This window comes from Vespa velutina, chromosome 4 (assembly GCF_912470025.1).
Source record: "Vespa velutina chromosome 4, iVesVel2.1, whole genome shotgun sequence".
Taxonomy (NCBI): Eukaryota; Metazoa; Arthropoda; class Insecta; order Hymenoptera; family Vespidae; genus Vespa; species Vespa velutina.
The window spans coordinates 5,238,405-5,256,988 of record NC_062191.1 but is presented as its reverse complement, the minus strand read 5'-3'; the positions used below and the strand labels follow the sequence as shown (position 1 = coordinate 5,256,988).

Genomic DNA, 18,584 nt, shown 5'->3' with positions numbered 1-18,584 from the left:
TGCTTATCGCTATCGTCACGATAACGCAGCATCATGCCAAGCGTATATGTTATTTGGACTGACAGATCGTACAGCTTGTATTCGTCATCTAAATGAGATTAGATTATACATATATATATATATATATATATATATATATATATATATATTTATATATATGTATATGTATACATACGGAGTGGACTGAAAGTTTCCCATCTAAGTTCTATTTTAAAAATCAGTTACCCTTTTTCGAGACTTTTTAGTATTTTATATATATGTATATATATATATATATATATATATATATATATAATGTATATAATATACACATATACACGCACACACATTTTTCAGAATATAAAACTAGAAATTTAACTAGTAAAATTGCAAGGTCTAATTGCAAGCTTTAAAACATCGCGAAAAGAAATAATTGATACTTAAAGTCAAGACGTAACAACGTTTGGCCTTATCCTAAGTAGTACGTAAAGTAATGCGTAAACGTAATTATATCGATAGAGGTTTGGTTTTGTTTAATATTATTTTTACGAATCATATTTATATTTTCTCTCTTTCTTTTCTTGTCTTTTTTTTTTCTTTTGTTTTTCATTTTGTCCTTAAGAAAAATGAATGCTTAAAAAATATCATGAAAGTTTTCATCGCAATGTAGACGACTCGAAATGTGCCATCTCGAGTTGTAACGAGGTCATCACGCATGCGATGATACATCAACGATGATGTCGTCGAGACGTTTCATTCGTTCACTTCATTTGCCTCCGTTACTTTTAGGAGATATTATAGACTCTATCGAGGATCATTTGTCTTCATCGTCACTGTCATTTCTTTTCATTTCGTTCCATTATTGAGTGAAACGAGAGCCTCCGTCATTCCGTTCTATTTAATGATATCGACGTGTGCAGAACATGCATACGAAGAATCTTATCGTCTTTTACAACGACGATACTTACAAAGGGTACGTTGAACCTATGTGTGCAATTTCTTTGATAAATTATTCGTTTACTCATTTATTTTTCATTCTTTTGCTTCTTCTTTTCTTTTTTTTTTCTTTTTTTTTTCTTTTTCGATTATATAAACAATTGTCTATTTTTACATTCTATCGAGTAAATAAATAATATTCAATATTTACCTTCCAAATATTTAGAAGATCTAATGAATTAAATATAAATATGTTGTAAAACGATCATAGACTTGATATATCGATTTTTTTCTTAGATTTAATCGAAAGAATATTTCTGTTCGATATTTAAGAATACAAAATAAACGATGAATCTGAAGAAAAGAAAAACGAAAGAAACAAAAACAAAACAAAACAAAAAAAAAAAAAGAGAAAAAAGAAAAAAAAGAAAAAAAGAAGAGAGAACAAAAAATCATTCGCGAGTGGAATTGTCTGAAATCACGAATGAAATCGACAGGAGGGCCGATTTCTAAAACGAAAGAGAGAGCAAGGTCGAGGAAAGGCATGCTCTCCTTGTGAGTTTGTCCCAGATCCTGGAAAGAAGCAGGTCACGTTGTATCTCATTCTATCTATTTCTCTCTCTCTCTCTCTCTCTATCTCTTTCTGTCTCTCTATCTCTCTATCTATCTATCTATCTCTCTTTCTCTGTCTCTATCTCTGTCTCTCTTTCTCTTACTGTTTCTCTGTACGTGTACGTTTCGGTCAGTTGGCAGGACGACATTGCTTCGCAAGGACGACTGCACGTCGGTGTTGGCCTAAATTGCTAAGCACGCTAGTCATACTACACGCGCGACACGTTAATTTCCGCAAATAGAAACACTCTCAGAGTGTTCTAACTTGGGTTTCATCCTCCTTCCTATATTTCATTTCAGGATAATCGGTTTCTCGATTCTTACAAAATATTCGAATGTACATGCGTATATATTTATTTAAACGACGATTATATCTCTTTGTAAACGGCGATCGTCGATGACGCAGCCATCTTGAATATCTAACAAAAAGAACGTGTGACGTCAACGACCGACGTAGATAGGTACTTTTAGATATTTAAAAAATCAATTTCAATGATATTTCGCTCGTCTATAAATTTCCGTCATTTTTCATTGATTCGTTGAATATTTTTTTCTTTCTTTTTTTTTTTTTTTTTTGGATGTAGGAAGGTGAAGTTGTTTTCTTCTTTTTTTTTTGTTTTTTGTTTTTTGTTTTTTTTTTTTTTTTTTTTTTTTTTTTTTTTTTTTTTTTTTTATTGAAATAAATCGCACACATACGTGTTTGTTCGATCGTTATCATATATTCCTCATATAGCGAAGTTAAAAACAACCGTTCGCTTTTGAGCTCGCTCGTCTACAAGTAGCTCTCGCGAATCTATATATAAAGATTAGAGGGACTTTGGTCTCTCGCTTAGCTCGCTCCAATTTTCTTCCCGGAAGGCGAATTTTCTTTAACGTTTCTATAAGTAACAAATAGAGAGAGAGAGAGAGAGAGAGAGAGAGGCGGGGGGGGGGCTTAAAAAGAATTTGGATTCTTCATTTGTTTCCTTGTTTGAATTTTTAACATTTCGCTTCACATAATGTTGAAAGAATATTTCATATATTAGAAAAGTTACATTTCGATTTGTATCTGTTTTATCATTTTTTTTCTTCTCTCTTTCTCTCTCTCTCTCTCTCTCTCTCTCTCATTTCTTTGTTCATTTTTTTTCTATTTTTGCTTTCTTTCTCAACTTAGCCCCGTTCGTTGATATTAACTTTTATCTTGTGTGCTTCGTTAAGTTGTTTATTACCTGAGTTACTACTTTAGCTCGTGGAAAAAGGGCTGGCCATGAGAATAGTAAAGTTGGAGCGCGCGCATGCACGCGTGGAAATGGGGATGATGCAGTTGGCCTGGATAAAGGTCGGTGGCCGACCTAGCCCCCCAGCAAGTCCGGGACGGCTGGCCGGGGTGGCCAGCCCTGTTTCAACCACCCACTGTTATTGATTTTGTTAACCTTCTATGCTATACCACTCTTCCTCCCCCCTTCTCCCTCTCTCTCTCTCTCTCTCTCTTTTTCTCCCTCACACTTTTATTCCTCCCCCACTATATGATAACGGATTGCCCGCTATTTTCAATGATACCATTTCTCCTTTCCTCGAACCCTTCTCTATCATCCCCTTTTTTCTTCATGCGCCCTTCCTTCTTCTCTCTCTCTCTCTCTCTCTCTCTCTCTCTCTCTCTCTCTTCCCTCCCCTTCTCTGTTTCTCCCCCTTTCTATTTCACTCTCTTTCTCTTTCTCTTTATCTCGAAAAAAATCGTGTTATTAGAAACGTCAGATTGCTATGATTAGCAAATCAAATGTAGATACGTTTTCTATAAATTTTTGAGACAATGGGTCGGCCAAAGTTTTTATGTAATTTAAAAAAATCAATTATTATTACTCGCGATTTTTTAATTATTGTAATTAAGCTTGTAGTTTCTCAAGTTAGATTTTTATTTTTATTATCTGGGGGATGGAGGACGGGGAAAAAGAAAGAAAGAAAAACAAACAAATTAGGGTAAAAGAATCTCGAAAAGGAGAAATTAATTTTTTTAATTATCAAGGAGCTTTTGAGCTCACACTGTGGGAAACGTCTGACTCAAATACGATTCGTTGGCCCTGAAAACTCGTAAGATGTAATATTTTAAAAGCATTGCAGTGTCTATTCTAATATTTTCTCACATAATTGGAGATTTAATTGTTAAATAATGATGATAGAGATTGAACATCTAATATGTGATTTTTTCGTTCGAACAAAAAGATCGGTCATTTAGTTTTTTATTTTCTTCTTTCTTTTTCTTCTTCTTCTTCTTTTTTTTTTCTTTTGTTTCCTTGATTTCTTTTTTCTCTTTTTTGAAATCTCTCTTTCTCTGTTAGTCTGATCTTATCGTTTTCGTGTACAGAACGAAGAGCAAAACTTCTTCTTTTCTCTTCACTTCCGTGGGTAGAAACATTGAATTCCGTCTCGAGTCGATTACGACGCTCGTGGCTTTTCACTCGGCGCGAACTACAATGGCGATGCAGAAGCAATCCCTGTACTATCTATTTTCTTATTATAATTTACGATCCGTACTAGCATTCTTACGCCCACCTAACGATTCGTTCGGAGAGCGTTCATTAGCGCATACCTACACTTTCCGCTTCGAAAAAGGAATTCGTTTTATTTCACCATGTGTAATACTGTGTTGCTTGATATTTACTCATCCATAGATTTTGTTTCCTTTGAGAATTAAGATCTCAACCGAGTATTAGTTGAGCAATCATAATAATCCAAAAAGATATGATTCGAAAACTATAAAAAAGAAAGATAAAATATAAATAAATTAATTAATTAACTAATAAATAAATAAATAAATTATTTAATTAATTAATAAAAGAAAGTAAATAAATGTTAATGCTGTTGTAAATGTATGAGCAAATTTACCACGTTAACACGTATACCCGTATACGTAGGCAGATTACACGTATCAATTTCTTTGGATACGTTAGAACGAAAGGCTATCGTCGTAAAGAGGCGATTTACTCGTAGATTACAGAACCCTACTTGACGCGTTTATACTCGTGCTTGCTTGCTTGCTCACTTGCTCGTTCTCTTACTTACTTACTTGCTTGCTTGCTTGCTTGCTTGCTTGCACGAGCCTGCTGCCGATGGAATCGTAATGCCTTGTATCTGTGCCACTGTGCGAATTGAATTCCAATTACACGCTTGATTTACTTGTTATTCGGCCGAGAACTCGAATCGCATCCACGCCGTTTGGCGCCACTCCATCCTCTTTGGCGACGATACAGTCCCCTCCTTTTCTTCGTCGTCGTCCTCCTCTTCCTCCCCCTCCTCCTCCTCCTCCTCCTTCTCCTCCTCCTCTGTCACTTCTTCTCCTTCTCCTTTTCCTTTTTCTTCTTCTTCTTCTTCTTCTTCTTCTTCTTCTTCTTCTTCTCTGTTTCTCGATTTATGTTCGATCTGATAGAACATAAATATCGATCGATTTTGCAAATTAAGAATGCAAAATTTTCATCTTTACTATACAATATCTCATATTTTGTTTTTAGATATAAAAAAAAAAAAAAGAAGAAAAAAAGAAAAATAAAACAATTAAATTTCTTTTCTCCTATTAAACTCTTTGGCGTTATCCGTTTCCCAAGTGCATTCAGGGACATACGAGGATGAAAAAGAACGGCAAGGAAGAAGAAAAGGTCATTGCCGGAGAACGGAGACATTTCGATCGGTCGAGTGGTTCGATAATCGAGCGGTCATGGCCGGCAGGCCGGCCGGCCGCCAGCAGGACTTCCAGAGGACTCGTACTGTTATTCCGGCTCTTTTTTTTTTTCTTTCTTTTTTCTTTTCTTGCTTCTCATGCTCTTTCACGCAACACATACATACACACACACATAAAAGAGAAAAAAAAAACCCCTATAGACCACAGAGGATCCCAAAGTGCGGATCGCGTTAAATATTAAAAATATGAGAATAGTTTTACATGTTCATTATATAGAAATGTTTTAATTATCATAAAACGTCGTATGAACAATCGATAAAAATTGATCGTATTTAAAGGATCATGTGAGAATGATTATTTTTGTTTGATCTTTCTCCATTTGCAAATTTATATCGAGACAAATTTTAAATTGCTTATCAATCAACTTTCGACATCAATTACACTTTCCGAGTGGGTCACGATAAATTACCGTTTTCGAAAGTGGGTCTTGGCCCATAAACCCATAAAAGTTTGGTAAACCCTGCTGTAGACAATATGTACTCCGCATTAACGTTATAAAGATCCAAAAACATTTCAATGTTCTAGATTCGTTGGTTTCCTATGAAATATTCTTATCATCATTATTATAAGAGTGTGTATGTGTAAATGAGAGTTAATGAAAAAGAAAAAAAAAAAAAAAAAAAAAGAAAGGAAAAAAAAATAAAACATACATTTATTAACATTTTTATTTCTTTTGATCGGTATATTATTATTTAATTGATGATAAGTATTTCGTACGAATAAATGATCACTATGTATGAATATTTTTATTGAGTAATGAAATAATTAAATGTCAGGATTGCATCTCTTTTTATTAGTGGTACTTATGTTATATTATAAATATTGATTGCATTAATTTAAAATACTGTTTCAATGAATAAAAGTCATTGTCAGTAATATTGTTTCATCAACGCCATCGTGATTTATAATATAAGAAAAGACACGGAGAATAGGCAAACGAATGGGATATTTTTCCCATCCCAGAGTAAAGTTCTTTCTATAGAAAGGGACACGAGTTAACCCGAGCCGATCTAAACGAGCGGGAAACTGGGCCACGTGACGTAAATGCGCGATAATAGAGGAAACAGGACTACGACCCACTTCGAACGATTCCAGTTAAACTAACTGAAGATTTACCTCGAAAACTACCCCTCGTTCAATCCCCTCCCCATCACTCAGTCGACTCACCTGCGTAATAATTTCCTGTCTATTTTAAGCAGCTTTCTGATTTTTTGCATTATTAAAATAGTCTATTGCGTTTTGATCATTAATAATATATCATATTCTTAGACCTTTAATTTACTATAATAACAATATTTTTTTCGTGTCAGCAAAAAAATTCCATACCGTGAAGCTTATTTAAATTACTTATACAGGGTTGAATCTTCGCCGTCGAAAAAAAAGAGAGAGAGAGAAAAAAAGAAAAAAAAAAAAAAAAAAATTCCTAGGCCAGCTGAAAGTTATTAAGTCACGTTAAAAATCAATTACTTCTTTTCGAGATTCTTCGAGCTAATCTTTTTTTTTTTTTTTTCTTTGTTTATTTTTTTTTTTCCAAATCATGATATTACAAGTCTAGGAATATTTTTGCAATCAAACATTATCTAAAATGTTTTCGAAAAAGAAATAATTGTTTTTTAAAATCATTTAGAAACTTTCGATTCGTTCTATCTGAATTAGTATAATTGTATTATACTATTCGATTTATATTGTATAATTTATATTTTCAAAATAAAGGAAAGTTTGTATATGAAGTAACAATTAAATTCGTATAGCTATAAAATGAAATCAAATTTACCACATTACAGATATTTAAATGCATAAATTGAAAGTTAAGTGGCGTTATATGGGATTAACGTTAAAAATAAATTAGGAAATTTATACAAGTAATTTTATAAGACGATCGATCATCGACAAGTCTGACAATTTTATTATCGGTAAAGAATATTAATGATTTCATTGATTTCCGATTGTCGTCATCGTTCACGTTCTACTCGAACTACTTTTTCTTTCTTTTAACATCGAAACGATGAGGAATATTCGATCAAAGATATATCGTAAAATGGAACGCGAGTTGCTTTACAACTAGCTAAGATTTTCACTATTTCAGCATCGAGGAACAGGTAGGTATACATATAGCGTAGAATACATAGTATGTGCAATAAACGAGTAGGTAGCTGTAAATTCCCGATCACTGTGTGTCCATTGTTTCCATCACAATAAGCTATCACTCTCGTCTTTACATGGAGCGTTTCACCTGTGCGCGTTGTGTTCAAGAGACATGGATATTACAGTCGAAGGACTCTGTAGTGTGCGCCCACGATGATCACGATTAAGGAATAGACAATAAGTATCATGCGTGTGACCTTTGACACACTTTTGTGAACGCGATTTTCCTTTTCCGTTTGTTTCGAATTCTCACGTGTTCTCTAATAAACGAGAATTTGATTTTCATCATTAATCGTAATTGTTAATTATAATAATGTTCATTTTTATTAACTGTTTGCTAATCGAAATTTTCTATTCATTCTGATATTTATTCGAGATCGAAAAGAAGATATTTATACATTCACTGTGATATCCGCTCATAGATGTATTCCTTTACCTTCGCAAGCCAGAGACGGATTGGTCCTTATGTTGGCACTATTGTAGAGAACGTTACACAATCTGACGAATAATAAGTAAGAAATCCAACCAGTGGAAGGAGAGATAGACTATGCGGAGAGTCGATCGAATAGATTCACCTTCTAGCAACGATATTTCTACCTCGTAAAGTAACGATCATTTAAATTATCTTCGATCGACGTAGAACGATGAGCGAGCTCAAGCCTGTTCGTTCGTTTCTAAGGACAATGTTAGATATTTAGATTTTTATGTTCGATACGATCGGGATTTTCACTCGGACATTTAAATGGATATAAAAGCGATTTCACAACGCGTTGTCACTTCGTATTGAAATACGATGGTATTTTATTTTGCTCGTGTTATTTTTTTCATTTTAATCAATCGCCGTTTTTATCGAATTTCAATTTGTTCTTCCCAAAAAATTTTACGACGCATCTCCGTTCGTTACATTGCCAATGTCACCGAACAATAAACGTCTTTCCACTTGGAGATGCCTTCTCCTTTGCGATCATCGTTAACATCGTTACACCGAGAACTGCTTGCACCACACTCGTTTAACCTTATGAGCACAAGTGAGCAGCCACTCATTTTCCACTTAGAACGTCTTGCGTCGTCGTTAGACTACGAACGAACGCGCTGTATGACCCAGATGCAGTCGAACAAGGTCTCGAATTTTTTATATTCATCGAACATGGCACTCTCTATGCGTTCGCTACTTGCTTGCTTAGCTTGTCTGCCTCCCTGCCTGCCTGCCTGCCTGCTTGCTTGCTTGCCTGCTTGCCTGCCTTCCTTCCTTACTTCTGCTTTACTTGTCTATTGCTTACCCAGCTACTTTGCTGCTATTACTGTTACTATTATTGCTGTTGTTGCTGCGGGGAGGCTTTGACATTTAACTCTTTGCTTTCCTCGTACTACCTGTGCCTTAACTACTACTACTACTATTACTACTACTACTACTACTACTACCACTACTACTACTACTAACTACTACTATTACTATTACTTGTATACGTTGTCAATACTACGATACTCTATGGCGACATTATGGTTTTATCATTTTACTCGTGTTTCAAGCCCAATACCGCAAAAACATTTTGTAATCATCGCATTTGGATCACGTTATTTCTACGAGATCTCGCTGATCAGTCTCATTCAACTTATATATATATATATATATATATATATATATATATCGTTATAGAGAATTCCTCGTTTTGTTTTACTATAATACAAGAGAACAAACTCGACAACGCGCAATGTGTTTATTCGTGATAAGCTCTTCAAATAACATAGATCAACATATGGGCTTGCTATATCTTATACGAACTAATTCGTATCTCGATCAATTTCTTTCGTTAAAATGATTAACAAAAGTCTCCTTATCTTTTGCCACATGCGAAATTTCATTTGCGTTAGACATTCGAATTTATTTTTCGCAAATTTCAATTTTTATTTTTATTTCTTTTTTTTTTTCCCCACGTGAGTTTAATTTTTATACATCAGTAGTAAAGTAATTAACGAGCTTGTTATTACGTACTGTGTCCATTGTCGCCATCGTGATCACGTTTGGTATGAATAGTGATTACTGATTAAACGAAAATGAAGAGGTTGCGGAGTGAGAAATGTGTACTCATCGATGTCACTCGTTTTGCGTGCTAGATAAGCATTATATTGTTATTCTACTGTAGACTCTCTCTTTCTCTCTCTCTCTCTCTATCAAACTTTGCCAGGTTCTGTGTTTACTATTAGAAGCAACGTCAAACGTTAGGAATGTTCGCTATTGCTGGAGATAGTCCAAGGCAAGGTTTTACGATTCTAAAACAAAAAGTATATTTTTTTGTTTCTTTTGGTAGAAAAATAATTGATTAGAGATAGTGAAATAAAATCAGTATCCTTCCATATTTTAATACTTATAAGAGCGTGCAAAATCATAGGATATGGCAAATGTTAGAAACTCTCTTGTGGTAATCTCAAACGTTCGTTTCTCCGAAAAGCTGCGTGAAGTCGCACCAAGAATAATGGAGGTCTCGGATTTAAACCATAAGATACACAAGGGATAGAGAATACACGTTGGGAGTAAAGAAAATTGCTTTGGGAAGGAGTATGGTTTTCCGCGAAAGGAACGAACCAAGTAAGTAAATAAGCATCGTTCGAGTAATGCGGTTGGGCCTCGCGAAGTTAGAGAAGAGAGTAAGGAAGTGGAAGGTGGGCATATGATGAGGTAGGGGTGAGCTGGGGTGGGAGGAGACTTTACAATAGCTCGATTCTGGAATGAGGAAGTCTCCTCGTACGACACACCGCGGTACGGCACACCACGGGACAACACCACCACCGGACGACACCGCGAGAATACTAAAGTGTGGGTTACTAGTTGGATACCTTGCCTATTCCGAGCTCTCCAATATACCTACGACCAAAGAGAAGCTCTCTTCTAGGGATTGTATTTCTGTCCTCCTGGGCGACTTTATATCGACGCCACTCGTGCTCCTCTTTTTACCATACCGCGCTTACCTCTTAGCTCCTTTTTCCATCTTTCTGATTCTTGGAAATTTTCCATTTTTCATCTATTACTTTTCTTCCTATATTTATCCCTTTCATATCCTTTGCACGATTCATTCAAATCGATCCGTACCTACACATATACACACACACACACACACATACACACACACACACAGCTATATATATACACACACATACATACATACATATCCGGATAATAAGACAAGTGAATGTCCTCTTTATCGTGTCCTATCTTTAAATTTCATCTTCTAAATGTTAATAATATCTATTTTCAAACGATATCCTTAAACTTTTCTAAATTTTTATCGGTGAAATGTTTATATAGACGTTCAGGACAGATGATTTCACGAGGTATCTCCTATACACTGTCTCGTTTCACCGACGAGTTACGATATTCCCCTATGAATACAAAGTGGCTCCGATCAATTATCATCGTTCCGTTTATTTTCGTGGCACTTACCGGACTAACCGTAAGCACAGGCCTGAAAAGAAGCCGTCCTCGTACGTTCACCTTCGACTGATTTGCATTCTAAAGAAGATTCGAAGGTGATGCCAACCGATTTGCGCCATCGTACGCGTTTCTTTGAAAGAATATATTACGGTCTTGCAAAAAAAAAAAAAAAAAAAAGAAAAAAAAAGAAAAGAAATAAAAAAGAAAAAAGAGAAAGAAAGAAAGAGAGAAGAAAAAAGAAAAAAATGGAGAAATCTTCGGCGCACCATCGATTCTTGCCGTTCTTTATCGACCTTTTTACTGATACTTAATACTATTGAACGTGGGCTATCTTTCTATTTCAATTTCCTAGCTTATTTTTTTTTTTTTTTTTATTTATTCCTTTTTGCTCGTTTTTTATTTATTTTTTTTTTTTATTTTTTTTTTATTTCTTTTTTTTTTATTTCTTTTTTTTTTTTATTTTTATTTTTTTTTTTCCTTCGATTTCAAAGAAAACGAAATGAAACGTATTTATTATCGTCGTAAAATAAATGAAAGTTCGATGATAGGAAAAAAGAGAGTCAAGGTAAAACGTTTATCTTCGTCATTTTCAGATCATTAATATCATATTATTTTGTATATTTTCAAGCTTAGAAAGCATCGAAATCCAATGGTTAAAACGCTATATCCATCACTTTATTTCGTCGAGAGTATACGTTGATATGACGGAGAGAGCACAGGTGCAGTAATTACGTGAAGGAACGTTGCCAATTGATGTTATTTTGTATGGGCACGCATATATTTGTTGAACATTGTTGAAAACAGTCTTGGCGACTTGTGCTAATGTATATCGCTATTTCTCTCTCTCTCTCTCTCTCTTTCTTTCTCTCTCGCTTTCCTCACTTTTACTCTTTAACAGCTCACATTTTTGATATATTTATAGAATTCGTTTTAAATTTCTCTTACGTAAGAATCGAAATTATCTTTCTCTCACGAAGATTGCATCACGTTTTCTTTCTTTCTTTTTCTTCCTTTTTTTTTTTTTTTTTTATTTCCAATCTTTTCCTCTTATTTTCTATTCTCACCGATATTGACGTCGTCTTTCCGTCATCTTGCATATTTTCTTTTTTTGTAAGAGATATTTCAAATGCTTTCCGATTTGTACATTTTTTCTTTTTTGATATTTCTTTTTCTTTTTTCTTTTTCTTTTTTCTTTTTTACTTTTTTCTTTTTTTCTTTTTTTTCCGTGCAAACGTCAATTCTCATTTTTGTCATCTCTTTTCATCTTCTTTCAATCGTATCTCTATATAAATAAATACTTTTATATATATATATATTTATAAATATAGATATATCGAAGTTCAGTTAGACAGGAAGAAAACGCAAAAAGAAGAAAACAAGGAGGAAAGAAAAAGGAAAAGAAAGAAAGAAAGAAAGAAAGAAAGATGAACGAGAAAGAAATCGGATCTCAGCCTACGACTACGTGTCACCTTAGCCGAGGTCGAATCGTTAAACAGTTTATATCAATCGTCGTTGATTGACTCGAAACATCGAAGTACTTGAGGCACGAAGCCGGCTGAGTTTTGACCTAGGCGAAGCTCGAGCCGTGCAGGCCAAACAGGTGAATCAGAGTTTTAAGAGATTCGCCCTTGGCCCTCGGCTAGTGGTTCGTTCTCTTCGTTAAATCGATTGTGTTTCAATCTGGCCAGTAAATACAGCCAAACTGACTGCGCGACTGCACGCATTCTGTCGAGTCGTGGTTAATCATACGCACATGCAAACGTACAGATACATATATGTGGCAAATATATATATATATCTATGTATTATATATGCATGTGTAATATATATATATATATATATATATATATATATATATATACGAAAATACAAGCAACTTCATCCCGTATGCTTTCGTCTCTCGATGACCTACATGCCTGTCCAAAATAATCCGACACCAAGCAACGGAGACCTTAACCGCGACCCGAGACTGCCCTGTTACAGTCCAGGGACCTCCAGAAGCTTTCGGGAACGACTCTTGAGAAGCCAAAACGAATGGTAAACAAGTGCAAGTGGTATAAACACAGACTCTCACCAAGTATATATTTACTCACCGGTATAAAACATTGATTACTATCGAGGGAAGACAGTTAGTCCCTGAGGACAAGTTTATCAGAGACAAATCAATCATATTCTCAGTGTTCTTCTTTTAAGAAAGAATGAAATGATATACATATATATATATATATATATATATATATATCCCATATTATGTATTCCAATTCGTGATCGACGTTTCATATATGCAAGAATGTTGAAATATTACAAAAAGAATTTTAACCTTCGAACAGTATCTATTATAACCGATAAAAAGATCGAGAACAATAGCTTGTTGTAAGCGTTGTAAATTTACATACGTATATTCCAATACGTAGTATTCTATCATTCGAATTGATCTATCCTAATATTGAAAGTCGATGGTCTAGATAGATATCCTAGATATCCCGTAGCTTTTCAAGTTAGAATACATGACATCGTGAACTCGGAATAGTTCGATTATCCAAGTAAAGGTAGCGGTGAGCGGGTGTGAGATGGAGGGGCGCGTGATGGGCGACGGGGGTGCGACGGGAGAAAGAGAGAGAGAGAGAGAGCATAGTATAGATCACGTAGAGAGCAAAGTATCAGAGAATCGGTAAAGGTGAAAAGTCGTCTTTGCTTCGAAAAAGGAGTGTGTTAATGGGTGCAGAATGTTTGATCGTTTATCACAGAACTATTCGAAGAAGGTATTTTAGTTTAGTCGAATTAAATCGTTGTCATCGTTATTGTCATCGTCGTCATTGTCGTTCTAAAGTTGTCGCTTTGTCGTCGTTTGCAACGGCATCGCAAAACGTTCGCTTTCATAAGCGGATGTGCGCGGCGTGGCACGTCGAGACTGCGACGCAGAGACAGGCGCGTTCGGCTGATTCGGTGCTGCGATACACGAGTATCGATTCCTCGAAGTTTGGCAGTGCCGAGCAAAGGAGAAACATCGACGAGGGGTGTGGCCGTGGTGAGGAGTGCGTACAACACATATACATACACACATATATGCACAGAAATATATATATATATATAGTACATAGACACCATATATGCTGGTTTTACACAGACGCATTGATCACACATAACATTTATATACATATAGATGAATATATACATATATATGTATATATGTATGTATGTATATAGGTATATACATATATACAACATATACATTCTGGTTTACACAGACACACTGACACATCGATCGGCAGTTTAATCTCAGCGAGGACACGCCGTGCGACGCGCCGGAAGAGGGCATGGCCCAAAGTCCTCTCTCGACTTTACCATCAGGATTCGTTCTCGAGACGATCCCATCCCCTCTCTCTCTCTCTCTCTCTCTATCTTTTTCGCTCTTTCTCTCTCTCCTTTTTCTTCTCTTTTCTCGAGAGCGACCTTTTCGACGTCTTCCTTTTTCACAAGAACCCTCCTCGTTCAAACGCATCACGATAGACTCCCAAAGCGTTCGAATTGCTCCGCTTACAAGACGAAGCATTCAACGCTATTAACGCGTTTACATAAATCTGGCCTATGTTCATCGTCATGCTCCATCGTATTGATATCAGAATCAACTCATTGTCATAGCTTTTTCTTTTTTTTCTCTCTTTTTTTTTTTTTTTTTTTTTTTTTTACAGTAGGATTTACCATCTTCTTGATTTATGACAGTGGATATGATATTGGTAATGTCACATGGACTATGAAACTTTTTATTTATCTTTAATATTCCCCCTGGATAATATAGTATAGTAAAAGTTTATGTAGAGAGAGAGAGAGAGAGAGAGAGAGAGAGAGAGAGAGAGAGCTCGTTGTTCTATATAATTTTATATTCATTTCGAAATAAATTTTTCTTCGAGATAGACAGACATATATTATATTTTGTTTTGATTGTTGAGAATGAAAAAAATTTTTATTTTTAACCTTAAATATTATCTAGATAAAAATAGAATTCGCATGTATAGGGTAAATTTGTTATTTAATATTTTTCAATGATATTTTATTTTTTATTAACAAAAATAAATTTTCTTCGATAATAGATACATACATGCAATCAAAAAAACAAAAAAAAAAAAAAAAAAAAAAAAAAAAAAAAAAAAAAAAAAAAGAAAGAAAAAAAGAGAAAAAAGAGAAAAAAGAGAAAAAAAAGCAGAACTTACATTTACAGTTATACGAAATCTATCTTAAATATAATAAAGAACGTAATTCATGTGATATAATTTGTTGTGCAATATTTTCTCTATCGTATATTATTTTCATTGACAAAAGAAAAAGAGAAAGAAAGAAAGAAAGAAAAAAAAAACAAAAGGTAATATTTTCTTTGAACATACATACATACACACGAACACACACATACATGTATGTACGTATGTATGTATATATTTACTTTCCAAAAAGGTTTGACGTTCGTGGTCGTTGGGGAAAAGTACAAATATACGATAGCAATGTTAGTCCACCCGAATCTAACCATATTTTCTCTTTCGTCGAGGGCAGTTTAAGCTAAGCAGGCTTAGGTCCTGCCCCGTTGTTGGACGAACGTCGTCGTTGTAGCTTCCGAGAGAAAAAGAGTTGGGAAGAGGGACGAGAAAAGGGTGAGAAAGGGACGGAAGAGTCTGCGAGTATTCGATGTGACGCATATATACATATATATATATATGTAGGTACACACGCATAAAACACATGCGAAATGATGAGGTTGCGGGGGTGGGAACGAGGTAGGACGTTGTAGAGGACAAGGAAGGGGATATATAGAGAGGGAGAGTAGTACACACGTCTCTCTCTCTCTCTCTCTCTCTCACACACACACACACATACACACACATTTTCTGTCTATATATATATATAAGAGAGAGAGAGAGAGAGAGAGAGAGAGAGAGAGAGAGAGAAAATCTGCGTCGGAATTAATGCCGCGAATCCGATGGATCGAGTTACCCGTAGCTCGTTTTGAGTTTTTTACATCTCGAATTTAATCCAGGGAATGGGGGAAAAAAAATAGGGGACGTCGCAAAAGAGACAAGGTCACGAGCGGCTCCCCATTGCAAATCTTCCTTCCGTTCCTGAGTTTTGTCGAGAGAAAATATTGACGGTGATATCCCTTATGCGTGTATAGTAACATGGGCACAAGGAAAATTATCATAGGAATATAGTCGTTGAAATATTATCGATTGATCATCATATTAGATAAAGGATATATTTAATTCGTATATATTCTTTGTTCAAAAATCATTTTCTTTTTTCTATTTTTTTTCTTTTTTTTTTTTTTCTTCTTCTTTTTTCTTCATTTCTTTTCCTTTCTTTCTTTCGAGATTCTTCAGATCTTATTTCTGTCAACGATCGATCTTTGAAATAAAATATTGATGAAGTTACTAATAATTAACGCTAATACAATGAAAATTATGAATTTAATATAGTCATTGAATCATTATAATGTAATCATTATATTATAAACGCAACATACATACATATATACATACATAATTCTTATATATTCTTCGTTTTAATGAGATCGTCAAATCTTCTTTTTTTATCTTCTTCTTTTCTCTCTTTTTTCTTTCAAGACACTTAAAATTTTTCTTTCATTAACGATCGATCCTATTTAAATGACCATGCTGGAAATTTGACACAATTTATACATGTACGTAATATATTATTATTTTTTTTTTTTTTTTTAAATAAGATCGTCAAATTCATTTTTTTTTTTTTCCCATTTAAGATTTCCAATCTTTTATCCCTTCTTCGATGAGATGATCGATCTTTCTTTCTTTCTTTTTTCTTTCTTCGCGATAAAAAAAAAAAAAAAAAAAAAAAAAAAAAAAAAAAAAAAAAAAAAAGGATTCGAATTCTCATTGGAAGCTCATCGAAGTAGAAAAGCGTATATGCGTGTCCTATCTCGTACGAAAATCGGCGACCTCGATGGACTTCGGTCAAAGCGGACGATCGTCGCTCGCATTAATCGCTCTCGTCCGCTCGTTCGTTCATTCTACGAGTCTCTCCTGTATTCGTGTGCGTTTATACCGACCGTCGCGTATATCTGAATTCTGTCTGCCGGTTGGTTGGTCGATCGGTTGGTTGGTCGGTCGGTCGGTCGGTCGGTCGATTGGTTGGTTGGTTGGTTGGTTGGTTGGTTGGTTGGTTGCTTGCTTGCTTGGTTGCTCGCTTGCTTTGCCGATCGTTCGCTCTCATCAATAATTCAGCGAGCTCGAAGCGAGAAACTCTCGAAAACAAGGTGAAAAGATACGACTCCTCCCCCCTCCCTCTCTCTCTCTTTCTGTCTATCTCTCTCTCTATTTTACAAATCGGCACACACAACACAACGAGTTACCTAACACTCTTATTCGCATACGATTGCATTTCGATCGGCACGCTTGGTAATCGATAACGACCGATGCGTATGCATCTTGCGTATGTATGTATATATTCGTACGCGTATCAACGATCTTCCTATTCTTCTTATTCCCTCTCTTATTTCTCTACTCTCAACGTCTTTTGTCGTCGCTTCTCGTCTCGCGGCTATTGCGAAACGAGGTCATTCCGGCTCGACCGGATCGTTCGAATCCGACGTATTTCGTATGATTCGAAACGACTGAGAATCTTCGTCTCCCTCTTTTTCTCTTTCTCTTTATCTCTTTCCTTTTCTCTCCTTCTTTCTCCTTCTCTCTTTCTCTTCCACAGATTTCTTCAAAGAGACAGTTAAGAAGGAGACGTGCACCCTGTGCATCGTCTGGTCGTTTCAAGATACGAGATCTCGTTTTCTCGAACGCATACTCGCCCCCTTTTGCTAACTTTATTCTTCTTTTATTTTATATTATTTTATTTTTCTTTCGTTCTTCCTTTATTTTTTTTCTTCTTCTTCTTTTTCTTTCACAATGTTTTCTTCCTTTATTTTTTTCTTTACAAATTTGAGTACCTCGCCTTTTTAAATCTCACTCTTGTTGACTCAAATTAATCGATGGAATTATTTGGAGGAAAAAAAAAAGATAAACTATAATATAATATAATACAATATAATATAATATAATATAATATAATATAATGTTTTTATCAGTGACGACCTTAACGACCTTTTGCGATCGTTCGAAGGTATAACTCGTAAGTAAGGACATTGTGGCCTGAGAACGAGTCGAGTGGATCATACAGATTCCAATCCAGTTTCGACAATGCGAAGAGTCAAGCCACGTCTAATTTACTAATTTAAGCATAATTGCCTTCTCGGAAGGGGCAGACGAAATATATTGAGTTAGGGCCAACGATATATATATATATATATTTATGATACGTTTATATATGTAAAGGTCACAACAATTAACGAGTATCGTACTGTTTCATTCAGTCGGATGTATTATATTAATGCATATTTATAATTATGCATTAATATTATTTATTATTTATCGGGAAGATTATTGTAATATATGTAAGTGAAATAAATAATTTTCGGATTAAAATTCAATCTTATGTATTATATTAAAAAATTATAATTATACATTAATATTAATTATTATTTATCAAAAGATTATTGTATTGCGTGTAAGTGAAATAATATTTTCGTATTAGAAATCTCTCTCGAGAATACTTTCGATAGCTCGATCTAAAGGTTTTTCATCGTTTCTGTTGCATCGTCGTTACCAAAAGGGCAAAGTATAACTTTCGCGTTCTCTTATATACTTACTTACTTACTTACTTACTTACTTACGTATGTAACATACGTACGTTTCTATGTAT

At 34.8% G+C, this 18,584-nt stretch overlaps 1 protein-coding gene and 1 long non-coding RNA gene across 9 annotated transcripts in view; one reads left to right on the top strand and one right to left on the bottom strand.

The window, feature by feature from the left end:
- LOC124948812 (solute carrier organic anion transporter family member 74D) overlaps nucleotides 1-18,584 on the top strand; it is a 95,456-nt gene that overhangs the window by 4,363 nt on the left and 72,509 nt on the right. The window lies entirely within an intron of this gene.
- LOC124948814 lies at nucleotides 1,610-10,875 on the bottom strand. 8 transcript variants are annotated; one of them, XR_007100855.1, is made up of 3 exons: nucleotides 10,824-10,875; nucleotides 4,571-9,655; nucleotides 1,610-4,257 (listed from the first exon to the last, which is right to left on the bottom strand). It is a non-coding gene; the product is annotated as an uncharacterized LOC124948814 (long non-coding RNA). The 8 variants fall into 8 exon arrangements; XR_007100854.1 differs by lacking the exon at nucleotides 10,824-10,875 and adding an exon at nucleotides 10,545-10,814; XR_007100852.1 differs by lacking the exon at nucleotides 10,824-10,875 and adding an exon at nucleotides 10,220-10,442.